The 22,890-nt window shown below is 36.4% G+C and overlaps 1 pseudogene; it reads left to right on the top strand.

Moving 5' to 3' along the window:
• Positions 1-14,645: 14,645 nt before the first annotated feature.
• Positions 14,646-18,573, top strand: LOC122350608 (annotated as a pseudogene).
• Positions 18,574-22,890: the final 4,317 nt, after the last annotated feature.

Genomic DNA, 22,890 nt, shown 5'->3' with positions numbered 1-22,890 from the left:
TCCAGGTGTACTCATGAGAACCAGGCTGAAAAACTTAGGTGCACCCCTGCTTATATCCATAACCTTTGCAATTTTATTTGTTTATTTTATTAGCTTTTGTTTGTTTGACTGTTTGGTTGTTTTTTTATGTTGCAAGCATTGCATATTTGTAAGTATGTCTGCTTGTTTTATAAAAAATAACTCATTCTGTTACTTCAGATTTTTTCCTGAAGTTTCGGTTTATAAAAAGTAAGCGGAAGACGCCATGGTATGTTTTGTGTTTGAAATTCATAAATCAATTATTTGCATGAATTAATGTGATTTGCTCCTTTGTTAAAAATTAATTAAAATACAATTAAATAGTTTTATATTATTAAATAAAATTATGGTCATTGCCTATCCCAAATTGTGTCTGAAACACAACTGTCAACAAATATTTTTCATCTAATGTGTAAGGGACTGTAATCAAATGGTTGGACTAGTGTGACTGTAATTCAGTTCAGTGGAGGAAAACATGCCGCTGAAGAAAATACGGCTGTGTACGAAAGCTTAAGCAGCTGACCCTATCAGACAATGACTTTGCAGGCAACGTTTATGCACATGTACTTCCTGAAATGTATTTCGGGCTGAGGCAGCATAGTAGTCTAATGACATTAATGATGGTTTGGTTTGCTTAGTTTAAAGCTTGATTTAGTTAAGGGCTGGATAACAAGACGATAATATTACTTAATATATATTCCCCATATATATATATATATATATATATATATATATATATATATATATATATATATATATATACAGTTACAGTAAGCGGCCTGTTTTTTCTGTAGTGATTTGCTTGTGTTTAAACTGAGTTCTTCTGAGTGTGCCCTAAAACATGATGGAATCCAATTCGGTGTGATGTAGATCCCCATTCTCTGTAGCCACCCTTATTGGCAGTGGCAGTATATACGCTAACTCCGTCCACCAACGTGTGACTGGGCTAGTCATCTTTATTGCCCAATAAGTCGGTCAACCATGACATTTATTTACACTCCATAAATTGCATTCTGTTTTATAATGTACTTTAATGAGGTGCAGATTACTGTCACTTGCAATAAGCTGCTATTTAATTAGTGTGAATAGAATCCATTGCTGTTTGGACTTAGCCGCTGCCTTATCATTATAGGCATTTATATACTCATTGATGTATTAATTGATTATTCTCGTATATTATATTAGTCATTTACATTATATTATAATGTTGTTTTTTTATATTATTTTTCAGTGTTGTTTAGTCTTATGAATGCGTGGGCTGTTTGTCTTCATAAATAAGAGATACAAGAGAATGTTTATGTAAAACTAAGGTTCATGGGATGTTGTTCTGAAGCAGATTTACTATAAAAATACTTGAACTTGTGTTCTTTAGATCAAGTCAATAAACTCTGCTCCGTCTTGAGTATTTTAGGTACTAGACAAGATCTCCTGTTAACAGAGTTTTGGGTATTAGATTTGTAAGTAGCGAAATCAATCAATCATTTCTATTTATATAGCGCTTTTAACAACACGGGTTGTATCAGCCCCTCCTAGGATCACCACCTTAACATGGTGGGGGGGTTCGAGTGCCTGAATGATGCTAGGAGCTAGGTTGTCCGGGGCTATATGCTCCTAGTAGGGTCTCCCAAGGCAAATAGGTCCTAGGTGACAAGCCAGACAAAGAGCGGTCCACCCCACCCCTTATGAACAACAATAATAATAATAGTCGCGACGTCTCCCGGTACGGCCTGGGGCTAGGGCCAGCATGCGAGCGTCTGGTGGACGGGTTTTGCCCCATGGGACCCGGTCGGGCTCAGCCCGAAACAGCAGCGTGGGGCCATTCTCCCATGGGCAAACTCTCAGGAACCCATCCTGAAGAGGGTATAGAGCTGGTCCAGTGTTCCACATCCAGGACAAAACCTGCATTATTCCTCTTGAAGCTGAGGTTCCACTATCGGACGGATTCTCCTCTCCAGTACCCTGGCATAGACACTTTCCCGGGGAGGTTGAGGAGTGTGATCCCCCTATAGTTGGAGCACACCCTCCGGTCCCCCTTCTTAAAAAGAGGAACCACCACCCCGGTCTGCCAGTCCAGAGGCACTGTCCACACGATGCTGCAAAGGCATGTCAGCCAAGACAGCCCTACAACATCCAGAGACCTGAGGTACTCCGGGGCGGATCTCATCCACCCCCAGTGTCTTGCTACCGAGGAGCTTCTCAAAAACCTCAGTGACCTCAGCCAGGGTGATGGTCGAGTCCACCCCTGGGTTATGGATTCACATGCTTCACTTCTCGTTGGCTCTGTAACACAAGTTGTTTCAGTGCAAGTTGTGTTTCTCGTTTTATGTGTCACAGTAAAGATCAGTAGACATATTATTTAGTGCTGTAACACATCCTGTAGTTTGCCTGAAGTATATAAAAAGAAATCAAGGTTAAATGTCAGAAGGTCCAGCTGGAACGAACACTTATTTTCCAAAATCAGTATTTTTAATGTTTTTCTTCAGTGGTGAATTTATATCTCAGAGGTATATCTCGCAGTTAACAAAGAAAACAAAGTGAGAGAAAAATGGTGAGAGATAAAGATACACGTTTTTATTACATGGTGGAAACAGCCCATACAAAATGGGTAAATAAATAGGGGAAAAATGCAACTATGCAACTATGACAGAATTAAAAGACTTGTGGGACTTGATCTGTTTCCATACAGAGTAGTAGCTTTTTTTTTTGTTTTTATCTTTTAATTTTTATTTATGTATGTTTTTCTGGTTGACATCAGACTTTTTCTTTAGTTTTTTTTTTTTTTTTTTTTTTTTTTTTTTTTTTTTTATAAAGTTTCAATGATCATTTAAGATTAGTTTCAGACAGTTTTAGGTTTGATGTTGATAGTGATGCTTTCATGGTTGTTCTTGTTTGATTTAGTCCAAACCTATTCCTTTTCAAACCATTTTTCTGTGGCTAAACTTACATGACTAACAAAAAAGACATCAGAACCGCCAATGTTTACTGATTGTAAATCTCAATGAAGCAGCACATGATTCATGCATGATTCACTTTATGACATTCACCTTTGTGTGCTGCTCCTGATCTGAATGTGAGAATAAATGAGTTCCTGCAGTTTAGAAGACGTTCTTGTGTCTGACAACGCCTTAAACCTATTGCTAGACTAAAAGGTAAGTCTGAGCTGTTTCAAATAAAACAAACTTGAACTGACAGATCCTAAAACATGTCAGTGGCTTTGTCTTACGATGGACACCGATAACACCAGTTTTTTTCTAAGGCATGTTTATGACTTAAATGTCCTGATGAACCTATGGTCTAATATGGCCCTGTCTAGAAAACCGGCCTATAAGCTTTAAGAAGAACATGACATGTAGCCAGGTATGGTGTGTTAAAAGCCTGCGTTTTAGACCTAGAAATGTAGATTAAAAAAAGAAATGCCAGTAGTTCTAAGTCAGTCCACTAGATGGCCCAACATGACTTAAAATTATACAATATGGCGAAATTATTATTTTAATTATCTTATTATTAGGGTTGGAAGCACAATTTCTTAAGTTAACATATTTGTTGATCCAACTGCAAGTTTTCATATGATTTCAATATGATTTAAATTGAAATTAGGATAAGTTGCATTAATGGGATGTTTTAATTTAGGGTTTCCTTGTACAATAATCTAAATCTTAATTTATAAGCAAGAGCATGTCATGAGATCAATGCACATGACACGTAGCTTTTCCTGTTAAACTAAAAAAAAATGATCTCAAGGCATTAGTAATCATTCTGAAAATAGTAAAACATTTAAGTTACTGTATTTGTAGCATTTTTGAGAGCAGCCATTTACTGGAAAGGTTTTGCACATTGATCTCTAAATAAAGTACATAAGTAATTTGTTTAAGAATACATGCAATGACTGTCCATCATTACATTTTTATCCATGTTTAGCCTATACAATAATATTCTTTTACACTCTAATATTTCAGTTGTGCTGCTGTGCATCTGTGTGTAATAATCATGCGATGTGGACCCGCCAGAGGTGCATTTTTAACTTATGGGCTCTTTAAATAATTTTAACTGTAACTTTTTTACTTTTTAAAATATTCCATGGGAAAATTATGTACTGCTGCCCCAGCCACAAAGTCATGCAGATCCAATGACACAGACAAGTTGAATTACTTGGCACCACACCCAAGTCCACCATCAAAGCAAACCACCCAGCTCTGTCTTCTCAAAATCCATGGCAGTGTTTTGGAAGCATGCATGCTCATTTTATCTGTACACAGATAAATTGTTATGGCTGCAGTTTACTTTCCTCCCCCATGTGCAAATGCTAAAGACACAAACAACATACAAAAAACCCTGGTTTTATCATAGCTGGTGACTATGCATTCAAGTTAAAAAAAATCAAAATGGTTAAAGCAAAAGGGAACTTGGACGCGCCCTGAGAGCAACTGTGCCGTGCACCTATGACTCATTCAGTACAGGTGCGCCCTACTAATAAACTTTTTGCATCATTGTCCCTGTCATGCATTCAGAATGCGTCGTCCCACTTAACCTGTTCTGCAGGTCTGTTTATGAATTCCCCTAAAATCCCAGTACAAACATATCACCATTTCAGTCACGCTAACCAGCATTTGGTCCAGCTGTAAAATATCACCGTTTGCAGCTATTACCGCTCCTGTCTGTTTTAACATGAGCACTACTTTGGTGTAAAACGTCACCAAAGCCACAAAAATAACACAAGTGGCATGAATCCTTTTTAGTTTGTGATCATTTCAAAATATCCATCTGTTGGGTCTGGATGCCTCTTCTTTCCCACCGAAGTCACTCTTGTTAAAATAAAGACACGACGATTTGTTTCTAATTTTTAAAGAGCTCGCAAGTGGTGTCTTCAGTTGCAAGCGAGAGCAAAACCGTCAAGTTTGCCTTGGTTTGCATCTGAAAGCCCCACCAGAAAATCTCCTTTTTATTGTGAAAAGATAAGAAAACACACCATGTCACAAAGTGGAACATTATATCATCATAGCGTGACTCGTCCAAGGTTGAGTTCTGAGATTAAGACTGTCTTCCCAAAACATGCGAGAAAGCGGCCTTGGTACGCGATAAGCAGGAACCGAGTCCAAGATATGAGAGAACAAGCGATCCTTGAAGATATGCACACACATCTGCTTTGGAAATTTCCATCATGCAGTCACTTAATGTCAACATTAAATCATAGAAAATCATATATCATCTAACACCACCGTTAACAGCTATTACAGCTCTTTGTATTCTGGAAGATTTTTCTGATTGTGTCATCAGATTTTGGCTTTGTTCGCTGCTGTTGTTTAATGTGTTTGTGTTTTTACAGTTCAGCTCTCATTATTTAAAGATTTTCATCCAAGCTGCCAAAGCTGTTTTATCAGTTTTCAGATGATGTTCTTGGCTTCATCCCCAACATATCTATTAAGTATGCTTTTAACGAACTGCTAAAAGCTGAACACAGAGACAAGAATAAAAAAGAGAGAGGAGAGGGATTGATGTTGAGCGAGTGGAAGAGGAGGAGAGAGAGGAGAAGAGGAGGACTGATGCTGATTCTCTCTCTGGAGAAGAAATCTCTCACTGACCTGAAACTGAAGATCCATCGTCTGGAAGATCGTCCAGCTTCACGGTGAGTAACACTTCATGCATCTGATCCCATCCCAGACATTAAACAACTGTGATGCTTTCTATATTTTATTACTTGTGTCTTTTGTATTATATTATATTTAGTAGTGAAAGTGGTGTTTATTGTGAAAAAAGGTAGGTGATGTATGGCACGTCTTTTTCGGTTATGTGAAATGAAGTTTAAATATTAGAGAACTGTGCAGCAGGGTTATTAACTAAAACTAAAACCATGAAAGCATTTATGTCACATGAAATAAAATATTTAAAATGAGGTAACACTTTACAAACTATGTTTGGTAACCAACTATGAACAATACTTCTACAGAATTTATTCATCTTAGTTTATTAATTTCATCATTTACTAGTTAATGCACTGTGTGCTAACATGAATATGCAATGTGTTTTTATTAACTAACATGAACATGAAAGTGTAATAAATGTAGTGTTCATTGTTAATTCATGTTAATTAATACATTGACTAATGTTAACAAATAATGCCTTCCTGTAAAGTGTTAATTTTTTTTTTTTTACTGTTGGTTTTTTATATATATATTATATATTTTATACATTTATATATTATATATATTTTATTCATAAAGCCATTTTACTTTTTTTAAGTTCTTCAATTAACTGAAATCCATCCATCCATTCGCTACCGCTTATTCGGGGCCGGGTCGCGGGGGCAACAGTCTAAGAAGGGACGCCCAGACTTCCCTCTTTCTCCAGACACTTCCTTCTGGGGGAACACCGAGGCCCTCCCTATCTCTAAGGGAGCACCCAGCCACCCTACGGAGGAAACTCATTTCAGCCGCTTGTATCCGGGATCTCATCCTTTCGGTCATGAACCAAAGCTCACGACCAAAGCTGAGAGTAGGAAAGAAGATTGACCGGTAAATCGAGAGCTTCGCCTTGTGGCTCAGCTCCTTCTTCACCATGACAGACCGGTACAGCGACTGCTTTACTGCTGAAGCTGCACTGATTAGTCTGCTGATCTCTCGTTCCATTCTCCCCTCACTCGTGAACAAGACCCCAAGATACTGAAACTCCTCCACCTGAGGCAGGAGCTCCCACACCAACCTGAAGGGGGCAAGCCACCCTTGTCCGACTGAGAACCATGGCCTCAGATTTAGAGGTGCTGATTCTCATCCCAGCCGCTTCAGCGTCAAAGCTCTGCTGGAGGCTGGGAACGTCATGGTGGTTCTGGTGGTGATCCGCAGCAAACACATGATGACCGCCACCAACTGCTATTTATATGTCCCCCTTATCAGATAAACCCAATACACCCAGGTCTTGTAATCTCTACCAACGAGCTGATGGGTGGAATCAAGTGCTTTTAATAAGGGGACACATAGATGTACAGGGCCGGGGTGCCTCCAGGACAGGTTTGAAAACCACTCTTATAAAATACAGGAAACAGCAGCTCAGACCACCATCATGTATCATTCTTTTCAGTCTCTAATTTACTTTCATAAGATTCAAACATCTAGCAAAGCTGCATATTTTAGATCAGAGGTCATCAAAAAATATACAATGTACTGTTTAACATTCATCGCACTCCACTGTACATATATATATATATATATATATATATATATATTGTAAATGTATGTACATATCCATTGTACATACTCTTGAAAATTTGTCTACACATATCCTGTATATCCTGTTTGTACATAAACACCTGTAAATTGTTTATCACATATTATCACATATTTATCTCCTGTACATATTACCTATATGTGCACTTTATTTGTGTAATTTATATTTGTACCTATATCCTGCACTTGCTGCTTATTGCACTCCTGGTTAGACCTAAACTGCATTTCGTTACTTTGTACTTGTACATGTGTAATGACAATAAAGTTGAATCTAATCTAATCTAATCTAATCAAACTTCATCCTGCACAGTTATCTCCAACTTGCCTCAACGCACCTGCCTGGAGGTTTTAAGTACACCTAGTAAGACCTTGATTAGCTGCTTCAGGTGTGCTTGATTACGATTTACTCCGCATCAAGCAGCGCTTAAAACGCACACTTGCTTTTGCAAATTGTGAGAAAAATCTATAGGCGTGATGTTTTTATACTGTAGAAAGACTGTATGTGCTATTGTCCTGCATCAACCCTACACCTAAACCAACCCTTTACAGGAAACTAGTGGAGAGCAGGTGCAAAAGTAACTTTTCAGAAAAACTTAATTTTAAAAGATAATGTTTTGGACAGAGATACATTTTTCCTGTTGTCAGTAACTCACATGTGTGGTCAATCAGTATGGGTTGGTATATTTTGTACAAATGTAGAATGACTTCAGTATAACATTTATTTTGAACATAAGTTGTACATTGTTACTTTCGACCCCATCAGGAAAGACGAAAGTAACACACAGATGGGTCAAAAGTAACAAAACGATACAAGCTAGATTTTTTTGGTTTCTCTTGATTAATTAAATACATCTGACTATGACCTTTTTAATATGTAACAGCAAACATATTTTTTCTTTATCTTTGCAAAAAATGTTTTATTAAATATAAAAAAAATGTAAATGTCAAAAGTAACCCAACAGTACAGAACTAAAATTGTTTAGAATATATATTTATATCGGCAAAGTCAATCCATTTTTATAAAACATTATTTCATCAGTAGGCAATGAACAATAAAAGACAGGACCTTCTGACATTTAACCTCGATTTCCCTTTATATACTTTAGGATGTGTTACAGCACTAAATAACATCATGATCGTACTGTGACACATAAAATGAGAAACACAACTTGCACTTTGAAAAAATGACTGCTTCAGTAAATTTACATACAGCGCTGGAAAACTATTTTCTGACGTAACTGCAGGAAAAAAGGGTGAAATCACGTGATATTCGGTAGCTCCTTTAAGGGTTGCGTGCTGAATGTGCTGTCATAGCTTGAAATGCAAATGTAGTCAGGGCTTTATGAAAATTGCTTTGTTAATTTCCTCCCGAGTTACTTTTTCCACCCTCCTGTCTGCTTCAAAAACGAGCGCTCAGTATTTAGATTAGAGATTAATCGGGGCGATCTGTAGGAGTACCCCATTTCCTTGCCCAAAGAATGCATAACAGTGGGAATTGCTGACCCAGAGAAGTGTCACACACAATCATTAAAACAAAAAAACACAAACAATGTTAGATTTAAAGATTTGTATTTTATTTTTAGACTGCAGAGAAGTTACAGCCACAGATAGGATCCAGGAAGAACCCACTACCCGCTTGAAAGAAGGCGATGAATTGGGTTATTTGTGTCGAAACTGGTCGTCTTGAGATATCATATTATCAGTTTGCCGTATTGATTTATAGTATTTTAACGTCATGTTATACTGTTATCAAATTGCTACATCCTTGGGTTACTGAGCCATTGAATAGCTGAAAGTTATATTTCTTGATTATGGAAATAAAACCTTTTACAGCTGAGTATATTTCAGGCGCAGCTAAAACTAGCTTTGTCCAGCTGAAATCTCGGTACAGCTTATCTACAGCTACCGCAATCTTATATATAGATAAACTAAGCATGGCAGCATTAAAAATATGCATTAGTGGACCTTTAGTAAACTGCTGCCGGAGTCTTGAGAAAGACAAAGCCAGTGGGTTTTCAGTGGTGACTGATACGGCTGTAGAGCCTGAAATAGGCATATTTACCTCACACTGACCCGTCATTTCAGCTTGACCCAGAATGTTAAACTTTTAGATTGTCGAAGTTATCATAGTTGTCGTGGTTATCGTAGTTGTCGTGGTTATCGTAATTGTCGAAGTTATCGTAGTTGTCGTGGTTATCGTAATTGTCGTGGTTATCGTAATTGTCGAAGTTATCGTAGCTGTCGTGGTTATCGTAACTGTCGAAGTTATCGTAGCTGTCGTGGTTATCGTAGTTGTCGTGGTTATCGTAATTGTCGTGGTTATCGTAATTGTCGTGGTTATTATCGTGGTTATCGTGTCGTGGTTATCGTAATTGTCGTGGGTTATCGTGGTTATCGTAATTGTCGTGGTTATCGTAATTGTCGTGGTTATCGTAGTTGTCGTGGTTATCGTAATTGTCGTGGTTATCGTAATTGTCGTGGTTATCGTAATTGTCGTGGTTATCGTAGTTGTCGTGGTTATCGTAATTGTCGTGGTTATCGTAATTGTCGTGGTTATCGTAGTTGTCGTGGTTATCGTAATTGTCGTGGTTATCGTAGTTGTCGTGGTTATCGTAGTTGTCGTGGTTATCGTAATTGTCGTGGTTATCGTAGTTGTCGTGGTTATCGTAATTGTCGAAGTTATCGTAGTTGTCGTGGTTATTGTAATTGTCGTGGTTATCGAGTTGTCGTGGTTATCGTTAATTGTCGTCGGGTTATCGTAGTTGTCGTGGGTTATCGTGAATTGTCATTGGTTATCGTAGTTGTCGTGGTTATCGTAATTGTCGAAGTTATCGTAGTTGTCGTGGTTATCGTAATTGTCGTGGTTATCGTAGTTGTCGTGGTTATCGTAATTGTCGAAGTTATCGTAGTTGTCGAAGTTATCGTAGTTGTCGTGGTTATCGTAGTTGTCGTGGTTATCGTAATTGTCGTGGTTATCGTAATTATTAACGTGGTTGTCGTGGTTATCGTAGTTGTCGTTATCGTTATCGATAGTTATCATGGTTATCGTTATAGCGTGTCGTGGGTTATCGTAGTTGTCGTGGTTATCGTAGTTGTCGTGGTTATCGTAATTGTCGTGGTTATCGTAGATTGTCGTGGTTATCGTAGTTGTCGTGGTTATCTAATTGTCGAAGTTATCGTAGTTCTTGTAGTTGTCGAAGTTATTGTATGTTGTCGGAGTTGTCTGAGTTGTCTCAACCGAGTTGGCCCTTCAATATATGGGGCTCACCTAAACGTCATCAGATTCTTATTGGCCAGGGTGATCTGGGATGGAAAATTCCAGTAGGGAAGAACATGTACATGCTACGTATAAAAATATGCAAATCATATGAAAATGTGTACCTGCTTCATGACTCATTTTTTCGTGCAATGTTTATGAAGCCTCTAATCACACTCGCAAGATTAAACTAAACTAACTTTCATTTTCTTTGAAATGAGAACTCTTACAAGAAACGTATTTCACTCTGTTCTTGTTATTAAATAGATGCAGATTAATAGTGAAAGATTAATCTTGAGAGTCGTTTCTGCTTGAGGTCAAATACACACCAAAACAAAACAAAAAACAACCAAGAAAAACAACTTGTGAAACTGAAAAAGTAAATAAATTCTAAAGAATGTGTTACAGATTTGAAGTTATGTAGCTTCCAAACATTAAAATATTTTTTTTTCATTTGTAATAATTTATTTGCATAATCATTATATAATCATTAGTCATTCATATAATTTTTTATGTGATCATTTTTTCTTTATATTGAGTATATTGTTTGTTTATCCATTCATCCATTTATGATGGATTTAAAATAAATTAAATACATGGACAACACTTCTTTCTATTAGGATGTTGTTGCTGGTTGCACACACAACAATCAATGTAGTCGTGAATAATCAAAGATTCATAAGAATTAAAATAATTCCTTCTCTTATGAGAATTTTTGCTTCTTTTGAATAGGGCACAAAAAGTTTGACAGTATTTGTTACAGTTTGACAGTTTCCCTCTATTTCCCAGGTTTCTTTAGCCTAGGAACTCATTATTGGCCATCAAACTTTTTTCAGAGGCTCGTTTAGGCATTGGTTTACGTAACTTAAAAAATATCATCCTGTATGATTGTCACTCAGTACATTTAACTGTTGCTGTACAGGGCATCACCAGCACAATAACACAAAATAATGTGTTTGTTCCACAGAGAGAAATAGTGGACGTCGTATTATAGTTGGTATAACCCACAGAAGTGCATATTGAGTAATAATGGTTTGAGCTTGAGTATGAAAGAAAGGGAAAGCAGCTACACAGCTATTTAGGTCAAGAGGAAGGGCTCTGAAGAGACAAATCAGAAATCAAGCTGAGGCGCAAATAATATTTCACAGTTATTGTATTGTAGCTTAACTAATGTATGATCTTTACAGCCTTTTACAGTCAAATTTTGCATATCGCTGAAGCATATCGTTTCCAAATAACAACATTTGATCATTCAGTGAAAGAAAAACACATTCTGTACGAAAAAAGTATTTCTTTATTGAAAATGAACATAATACTATTATTCTTCGTAGTGTGCCACTGTCCTGCAGTGTTTTATTATTTAAAAAAAACAACGACTGCAACCGTGCAACATTAAAAATAAATAAGGTGTAAAAATGTGTTCTTTGTGGTGAGTATACCTTTAAATTTGTAATCGAAAATGAATACAGTAATAGTCAGGGTCACTCTGAATATGGATCAATTGAAAGAATGAGCTAATCTATGAAGGAACAAGTATTATGAGTGTTGAAAAATTGGGACACCATACAATCTGCTAGGACGCATTTCGTTGTTTCTAGTGACTTTGCTTTTAGTTTCCTCCAAAACTGTACAGTAAAATAACTAGAATATAATTACATTGATATTCAGGATCACTCTGAATGTAGATCAATTAAAAGAATTAGTTTAAAGAACTTGTAAAACACAATTTTTGAATATACAGAAATATAAAAAAGTGCTAGGATGCATTTTCTTGTAGTTTTCTGCAAAACTATACAGTAAAAAGCCTTGAAAATTAATATAGCAATAGATCAGGGTCACTTTTAAACAGGAAAAAAATTATAGAGCTAAGGGAAATAAGTTTATGTGTGTTTTAATATAATGATCCAAGAGCAGGAATGTTTTTGCCTTTAATTGTCTTTAAAACTGTACAGTAAAATGACTTGAAAATAAACACATTGATAGTCATGGTCAATTTAAACAATAAATAATATTGTCACGTTAATGCCTCAAAAGCTTTTCCCTTTGTATACATATATAATTACATACACACACACACACACACACACACACACACACACACACACACACACATACAAAAAACACAAAAATAAAAATTAATAAAAATCTTTAATATTCACATTTATTGGCATGTACAAATTATTTATAATGAATGTACAGTACAAACGTTTATGAATGCATTTATTGTATTTACAAACATTAAAATAAAAAGTTAAAATAAGCTGGCTGATTAAAGAAACGCCTCTATAACGGCTTGTTTACATGTATTTTGACTGCTCGGAGCACCCGTACTGTAAGTCCACGATTACATGCGTGCATTAAAAAAAAGACGTGCGGCTGGCTTGACAAACTTGTTTTGCATGAATTTATGAATTCCCCTAAAATCCCACATCAGGCTAACCAGCATTTAGTCCATCAGTAAACACTCACTCCTGTCTGTTTTAACACGAGCACTGTTTTTTTGTAAAGTCACATAAATAGTAGCCTTTAAACCATTCCTTGAGCTCTTAGGCAGGTTTAGCGCAGGGAGATGAAGACCTCTTGTGGCTGGAGGAAGTAGCTGCATTCAATCAGTGAACACAGCTCTCCCTAATCTACACACCTGATTCAAATCATCCTCTGTTTAGGAAAGAGCTCCACGAATCAATTAGTGTGTCAGAGAAGAGAGACATCCACCGCCGTAGGCCTCAGTATTTATAGACTTCACAAACAATAATCACTTATGTTAAATCATAGTGATAGTTTTAGTTCTGTAAACTCTCTCACTGTCTCGGATATTGATCCATTAGAAGCCTTCGGGTCTTTTCACGCCTTTTGTATGAAACATTGCACACATTATTTCTTGTATTTAATACTCATTTATGATATACATGTGCCGTATTTTAAAATATAGCTAGTTTACAGTAGCATAAGATTACAACTGCTCACAATAAGGCACTAAAACTACAGTTTCTTTTTAAATAAATTAAATTAAAATGATGCAACATATCTTTAACAGTCGGAAGCAAAGCACGCTGGAAACTAGAAATCAGCTTTAACTCAATCCAGGAATGTGTTAAACGTATTAGAAAGTTATGAATATTAGATTTGCATTTGTCTTCACTGTTAAATATATTATATATAACCATTTTCAATGCATACACTGGCTGGTTTGGAAATGCCCTAGAAAAGTGACGTTTTGGACATCCTTTTTCGTTGGTGATCATTTTAAAACATCCACCGTGAGCAGCGAGTACAGCTCTTCGTAATCTGGACATCGGAGAGGTCAGTTTATTAACATTGACTTGATATACGTGTCTTATGGACATGACGGTCCAGTTTCTCCATAGTAGCTCAACTTTGACATCTGTATATTGACATCATTATGTGATCAAAATGAAAATCATTAATGCTGGTCTTCAATGATAATGTCAAGTTACTTTAACTTTTGGAGGGCAGCGTATATTGCGGTGTATATACAGTATATATAAAAAAACCAAGCATTTGTTTCCAATGTATTATGTAATATATCACATTATATTTTGCAGTATATTCCCATGTATTTTTATTCTGGAATGTATGGTTGTCGATCAGTTTTTGCCGGGCAGGATTAATGTAAGTGTAAGTAAAACAGTGACGCTAACAGCAATGAACGCCTAAACTTTAAATATTCATTTTATATATACAGTAGCTTCAAAAAAGGCATATTTTGCTCTTCTCGTGTGCCACTGTTATTAGTAATATACTAATGACAACTGACAAATATGATTGGTGATTATATTACGTAATATAATGTATGAAATAAGTCATGAATAAAAATAGAAAGTGGGTGAATTTATTATTATTATTATTAAAATTTTACAACCTCTTTGTGTTGATTTGAATCATATCATGTGTCGATGATAGACAGAGATAAGCATCAAAAATTGTTGAAATTAAGAGGATGTAGTATATTTCCATTTAATGTAGACATGTTACATTTGCCTATTATTATTATTATTAATATTTTTATTAATAAAATTTTGTAATGTGCCAGGGCTAGGCATCATTTCTGTGTGGAAATGTTTGCACAGATTTTGTGTATATACACACATTTAAAAGAGGATTTTTCTGATTGTGTTATCATGTTTATGTTACAGTTTAACCCTCATTATTTAAAGAGTTTCATCCAAAGCTGTTTTATCAGTTTTCAGATGATGTTCTTGGCTTCATCCCCAAAATATCTATTAAGTATGCTTTTAACGAACTGCTAAAAGCTGAACACAGAGACAAGAATAAAAAGGAGAGAGGAGAGGGATTGATGTTGAGCGAGTGGAAGAGGAGGAGAGAGAGGAGAAGAGGAGGACTGATGCTGATTCTCTCTCTGGAGAAGAAATCTCTCACTGACCTGAAACTGAAGATCCATCGTCTGGAAGATCGTCCAGCTTCACGGTGAGTAACACTTCATGCATCTGATCCCATCCCAGACATTAAACAACCGTGATGCTTTCTATATTTTATTACTTGTGTCTTTTGTATTATATTATATTTAGTAGTGAAAGTGGTGTTTATTGTGAAAAAAGGTAGGTGATGTATGGCACGTCTTTTTCGGTTATGTGAAATGAAGTTTAAATATTAGAGAACTGTGCAGCAGGGTTATTAACTAAAACTAAAGCCATGAAAGCATTTATGTCACATGAAATAAAATATTTAAAATGAGGTAACACTTTACAAACTATGTTTGTTAACCAACTATGAACAATACTTCTACAGAATTTATTCATCTTAGTTTATTAATTTCATCATTTACTCATGCATTTTTGTTTGTTATGATTAGTTAATGCGCTGTGTGCTAACATTAATATGCAATGTGTTTTTATTAACTAACATTAACATGAATAAAGAGTGTAATAAATGTAGTGTTCATTGTTAATTTATGTTAATTAATACATTAACACAACGTTAACAAATAACACCTTCCTGTAAAGTGTTATCAAAAATGCAAACATTTTTACATTTGTATTTTTTGTCTGTTGTATTATATATTTTATACATTTATATTTTATATATATTGTATTCATAATATGCCATTTTACTTTTTTTAAGTTCTTCAGCTAACTGAAGTGAAAACAAGAAATAATCTTGATGATGATGGTGAGGGTGATGGTGGTGGTGATGATGATGATGATGGTTGCGGTGATGATGGTGCTGGTGGTGGTGATGATGCTGGTAGTGGTGATGGTGGTGGTGATGATTATGGTTGCGGTGATGATGTGGTGGTGATGGTGGCAATGATGATGATGATGGTGATGGTGATGGTGATGGTGGCGGTGATGATGTTGATGGTGGCGGTGATGATGTTGATGGTGGTGATGGCGGTGATGATGATGTTGGTGGTGGTGATGATGGTTGCGATGTGGTGATGGTGATGATAATAGTGGTGGTGGTGATGTTGGTGGTGGTGATGATGGTGGTGGTGGTGGTGATGATGTTGAAGATGATGGTTATGATGGTGGCGATGATGGTGATGATGGTGGCGGTGATGATGATGTTGGCGGTGGTGAAGATGATGATGATGATGTTGGTGGCGATGATGATGATGGTTGCGGTGGTGATGATGATGATAGCGGAGTGGTGTTGGTGGTGATGATGATGGTTGCGGTGATGATGATGATAGCGGAGTGGTGTTGGCGGTGATGATGGTGGTGGTGGTGATGATGATGGTTGCGGTGATGATGATGATGATAGCGGAGTGGTGTTGGCGGTGATGATGATGGTGGTGGTGGTGATGATGATGATAGTGGTGGTGGTGATGATGGTGGTGATTGTGGTGGTGGTGATGATGATGCTGATGATAATGATGGCGGTAGTGTGAATTTTCCTCTATCTTTCTATTTTTGCAGATATGGCTATAATAGGAATATCTTGAGAAACATCACGATGGATAACAGCACCTCGATGCATTCGGACAGAAACTCCAGCGAGGGTCAGACTCTGAGCACCATGCCGGAGAACTCTCTGGAGATCCAGGCAGTCACCATCTCTCTGTCGCTCCTCATCTGTGGTGTGGGGATCGCGGGAACGTCATGGTGGTCCTGGTGGTGATCCGCAGCAAACACATGATGACCGCCACCAACTGCTATTTAGTGAGTCTAGCCGTGGCCGATCTGACCGTGCTTGTGGCGGCAGGTTTACCGAACATCTCCGAGGTGGTGGCTTCGTGGATCTACGGCTACGCCGGCTGCGTTTGCATCACTTACCTGCAGTACCTGGGCATCAACGTGTCCTCCTGCTCCATCACGGCCTTCACCATCGAACGCTACATCGCCATCTGCCACTCCATCAAAGCCCAGCTCATCTGCACCGTGTCCAGAGCCAAGAAGATCATCGGCTGCGTCTGGATCTTCACCTCTCTCTACTGCATCATGTGGTTCTTCCTCGTCGACACGAATGAGACGGTTTATTCTAACGGCGTCGTGGTCCGCTGCGGCTATCGGGTGTCCAGGAACCTCTACATGCCCATCTACTTCCTGGACTTCACTCTGTTTTATGTGGTTCCTCTCGTCGTGGCTTTGGTTTTGTACGGACTGATCGCCAGGGTCTTGTTTCGAGACCCGCTGCCGTCGAATCTGTCCGAGCAGAGGCTCTCTGTTCATCAGAGCCGGCGGCAGAGCTCCGTGAAGGTGTCCTGTAGAGCAGCAGCCTCCAGGAAACAGGTGCGCTCTCTCTGTCACGTACTAGAACATATGAAGAAACAAAGAAAAAAAAAATTCATGTATGTCTATACAATTCGTTGAAAAATATAAAGAAAATATATTATACCTATTTAATGAAGAAAGAAAATTATACTGAGAAATATATATATATATATATATATATATTATTAATATGCACACACATAAACATATATATACATACATATACGTATATTTCCCATTTTCTGTTTTACATTTATTGATTTTTTTATTTGACATTTTTTAATTCAAATATTAATAAATGTAAAATGAAATAGTTTTTATTATATATATATATATATATATATATATATATATATATTATTTATTATTTTTTTTTTTCTGTTTTACTTATTTTACTATATAAATAAAAATGAGAAGTGTTTCTTTGTATAATATTTGTAAAAAAAAAAAAAAGTATATTTATTTTCAAGTAACAGTTTTTATGCTTTTAGTTAACTGTATTAATAATGTATGTAACTCAAAGAAAATATGTACAAATATATTCACGTATGGTTATTTATTCATTCATTTTAATACAAATATAACAAGAAAACACACATTAATAACATCATTCATTGTCACCAGGAAACAGATCCTGATTTTGTTGTCTGTGATTGTTAATGAACCGTAGTTACGTTATAAACAGCTTGTTTGTGTTTGAGATGTAGTTCTGCGTCTTCATATATCAATTCCAATCAATAATATAACGTGTAAGCTAGTGATTAGTATACTGTCCCAAAGAAGGATATTAAAGGAGGATCTTTTTCAACCACCAAAAGCTAAAGTGGTGCAATTTGCATTTTTTGGGTATCAAAAGCATTTCTTAAGAAAGCGTAAATATTATGCAATCATGTGCAATGCGAATGTAAACACGTAATATCAACGCAGGAGCACACGTCGTCTCTCAGTAGCACCTTCTGCCTTCGTGAAACTGTTTCTGTGGTCAGATGCGTTAACCTTGACATGTATGGCAGGTCACAAAGATGCTGGCGGTGGTGGTGGTCCTGTTCGCCCTCCTCTGGATGCCGTATCGGACTCTGGTGGTGGTGAATTCGTTCATGGATCCTCCGTATCTCAACGCCTGGTTCCTGCTCTTCTGCCGCATGTGCGTTTACACCAACAGCGCCGTCAACCCCATCATCTACAACGCCATGTCGCAGAAGTTTCGCGCGGCCTTTAAGAGGCTCTGCGACTGTAAACGCGGGTCGGATCAGAGCCGAGCGGCTAAAAGCACTGTGAGTGTTTACTACAGCGTCATAAAAGACTTCTCCAGTGAGAACAATGCGAAGAAACGCGGCAGCGTTAGAGAAAGAGTTTAAATTTTCTTTAGTGAGTTTATTTAAAGAAACGCGTCTCGGCAATAGATGCTCTGCGGTGAATGGGTGCCGTCAGAATGAGAGTCTGATAAAAAAAGTCACGAGGAGTTAACAAAAGCTGAAAGTGATTCAGCATTACGGCGTTTTAACTGAAATATAAGTCATTGTATTATAAAGTAATTTGGTTCGAAACAGCTCTAAACGAATCTGCGGCTGGATTTTGACTCGAGAGACAACAGGAGATGCACTTTTTCACAGGAGGAAGAGTTATTATGGATCACGGGCTTGTGTTTATGCAAGAAGCAACTATTAAAATGCCGTAACGATGCATTTATTTCATACATAAACGCTGCTGTTTACTTCTCCGGTGTTAACTGATGGACTGCAGTGCTGTGGATTATTGCGGTGTTTGGACTCTCATTCTGACGGCACCCATTCACATCCATGGCTGAGCAAGCGATCCGATGAAGAAAGAAAGTCATCTTAATCTTAGACGACCTTTGAAGGTGAGAAAATCTGACCTTGGTGAAGGTGAGAAGGTTCTTTTAATATCAGGAGGCGCAGATCAATCAAAAGTGAAAATAAAGGATGAGATTTACTGTTTACCCAGAAACTGTTAGTACATTTACAAGTTCATGCAATTTTTACATATATTATTTAATAAAAAAAAAAATATATATATATATATATATATATATATATATATATATATATATATATATATATATAATTTAAAATTGATTTTTGGAAGACATACTGCAATAAAAAAATTCTTCATTTTGTAGTTATAAAAACATTATAATATTACAGTTTAATACCGTTTTTGGCATCTAAATGGGGGTTGATCAAACACTACTGTAGTTGTAGTGTTCAAAAGAATATAATCACTGTACATTTGGACTGTTTTGTGCTAATAAGTGTGATAAATAATTCAATTATTTAACATCTTGTTCATCGGCATGCCTCTGTTATGTTAAATAAACTATACGTTGGAATAAAATGTATCCAGTATATATAGAGGCCACACGTTCATTTCATTTTTAATATAATAAATATAAAAAATAATTGATGATGCTTTGTGTTAAGAAGCGTTCAAAGCTTTATATTTTTAATGCTCATAAACTTTTAATCGTACGAACCCTTAAAACAGGCTGAGATCAAGTCTGGGTTATCAAAACTTAAATGTTAAATGAAATAGGATAAGATGGAAAGACGTATTTCGCTTATTGGAGCTAGCTGTTAACAAAATAAAATGGAACTGATAGAAATATGCATAAAAACTATACAGAGAGATTCAAAGTAAACGAATGAAGTTTAAAAGCATGCAACAAAATGACAAAAGTCTCCTTTTTTTAAGTCTCCTGTGTTCTGGTCTGTAGATATCTGTTTATTAAACGAGCTCTTCAGTCTCTGTTTGTATCTGAACACCGTCGTTGTCATCTAATGATATAATGAGCAAAACCTTTTGATCAAATAAATTTAGCTTGCGTTGTTTCCATCTGTCGTTCTCCTTTATCTTAGGGTTTTATTCTCGACAGCCAGCAGGTAAAAATAGCCCTCTCATGCTTTCCAGTGGGATTAAAAGCACTGTTTCTGATCAAACACGTCCACGGGTCACTTTTCTCCTGTTTTTAGTCGTTTCGTTCCCTTGATTTTTAGCTATTTCGGTTTATGCTTTAATTTCAGACTCTGTTCTGTTATTCACAAATAACACGGCATTTATTTGACTTTTAAGGTAAGCTACTGATCTTTCGCGAATACCAAAAATAATTTTAGACCGATTCCTCAGTGTAGATATTCAGCAGATGCATTTTATTCAAAAACCGACCCGGTTTGCTTTAAATGCAGTTCATCAAATGAAGTTTTTCCGCTTTAATCCAAATCTAATCATTTGCTCCTTCTTTGAAATTACTCTTCAAGAATGGCTGATGGCTGGTTTTATGGCTGGCTGTCACTGACTCTGTGTGAGTGTGTGTGTGTGTGTGTGTGTGTGTGTGTGTGTGTGTGTGTGTGAGAGTGTGTGTGTGTGTGAGTGTGTGTGTGTGAGTGTGTGTGTGTGTGTGTGTGTGTGTGTGTGTGTGTGTGTGTGTGTGTGTGTGTGTGTGTGTGTGTGTGTGTGTGTGTGTGTGTGTGTGTGTGTGTGTGTGTGTGTGTGTGTGTGTGTGTGTGTGTGTGTGTGAGTGTGAGTGAGTGTGAGTGAGTGTAAGAGAGATTTTTCATCTTTTAAACCTGCAGAAGAGCGCTATTAAAGCCCGGTCCTGTCGGCGTCTCATAGCAACCGCATCTTCACGCCATTATGACGGAACCATTAAAGAGCGAAACAAAGAGAGCAAAACAGAAAATCAGAAGAGCTGCGCTGAAAGACACTAGGATGTTAATGGAGGAGGACAACAGTTAAGTGCAAGATGATAATTAGGATGATTCTGTAACTATATCCTGGGGTCGCTTTTAACAAATCAGGCAGCATTAAAAAAAACTGCTTTATTCTGCTCTTCCATATATTAAATATATATATATATATATATATATATATATAGCTAGAATAGTCGGTCACTTTAGTACCGTTTAGTATCAGATCTACTACTTTTTCAGTTTTATTTCAATTTATTCACTTTTTAGACCATCGATGGACAGTTAATCAAAGCTTTGGGTAGTTAATGTAAATATTTATTTGTAAATCGTTATTTATATTTCAAGGCTTCAGTTGCAGTTTTGCATGCAGCTATATGATATTTTCTGTATCGATCATCTCTCTTAGATACAAATGTTTTCCGGAAGATAAATAGATCTGCATGGCTTAAAGATGCATTCATTTCTATGCGTTTTGCTTCTAGTGTGAAATTATTTATGTGTTTTTGGCTTGAAATGATCCACATTGTGTGGGAACTACAAAAATGAGTTTTCCTTTTCAAATTGAAATCATCCACCACCTAAACTTATCCTAAGTCTAATTAATTTAACACAACTTTAAAATAACACCGTGCAATATTGTATATTATATATAACCAAAAATTAAGGAGGTTTTGTTTATTCAGTGTTTCTTTAAAGCGGTGATATGACGGCCTCTAGCGGCTCGATGGAGTTACTGCACTCTCAGAAACGGTACAAAAAAGGTACAAAAGCTGTCTCTGGGGGCGGTTCCTTTTCAAAAGGTACACTTTTGTACCTATTAGGCTCAAATAAGTACACTTTAAGTACTAATACGTACCTTTTAAGGTACCAAAGTGGACCTTTTAGGTACAAACACATCCCTTTTGAAAAGGTACAGCCCCAGTGACAGCTTTTGTACCTTTTATTTCTGAGAGCGTGCGTTTAAAAAAAGATGAAAATGTTTTCATATCCATGATGTAGATGAGATTGTTTCTTTGTCAGATTTGAATAAAAAATTTTAATGATCACAATATTTTTCATATTGTTTTTGTGATTAATAATTTTTTTCCTTATCATATTTATTTTTTTGTAAAAAGCGTATCATATTATTGTCATATTTACTGTAATTTTGTGGATTAATAAATAGTTCACCCATCATTTAGTCATCCTCTAGTAGCTCCAAACCTGTATGAAATACACAAAGGAAGATCTGCTGAAAAAATTGTAACCGGGAAGTTTTGGTCACCATTGACTTCCATAGTAGGAAAAAAAAAATACTATGGGAGTCAATGGTGACCCAAAAAGGTAAAAAAAAAAAAAACCATTTTGGTTTGTTTAGAGTATGCCACGAGAAAGGAAACGCATAACAAAGAAGACTAGTGTATTAAACCTTGAATATTGAGAGAATATATTTTAATATATTCTTTTCTACTACGGAGGTCACCGTTGAATTCCATGGTAGAAAAAAAAATACCATGCGGGTCAATGGTGACCCAAAAAAAGCCTGGCTACAGTCTACTCTATAGTCTGAGCAATCAAGATGTAAGATAGAGCAAGCTGTAAAAAAGTGTATGTTAAACAAGACAATGTTGAAAGAGGAAGGAAGACTAGACGGAGTGAAGTAAAAATAAATTGAGCGAATATATTAAATATTTCTTACATTTATTTTGGAGACCACAACCTTCCTGATCTGATGTGTCTCTTAAACGTCTATTCATTTGTTCAAACACTTTCTGTATTGATTTTACTCTGGAATTGTAATGAAAATAGGATGTTTTTAAACATATTACATTTTATATCGAATTATTTGTTTATATTTAATCTCACTTTAAACTTTTAATTTAAATACAAATTCAAAATGCTTTGTTACATTCAGGTGATTTTATATGAATGGTTTGGTTTGCATGAATCTATGTCAACAATTCAATAAACAAGACATAAATGTTAAATAGTTTAAATGGTCAATATTGTCTTTGTTA

This window comes from Puntigrus tetrazona, chromosome 8 (assembly GCF_018831695.1).
Source record: "Puntigrus tetrazona isolate hp1 chromosome 8, ASM1883169v1, whole genome shotgun sequence".
Lineage (NCBI taxonomy): Eukaryota > Metazoa > Chordata > Actinopteri > Cypriniformes > Cyprinidae > Puntigrus > Puntigrus tetrazona.
The sequence above is the reverse complement of the archived record's forward strand: the minus strand, read 5'-3'. Positions and strand labels throughout refer to the sequence as shown.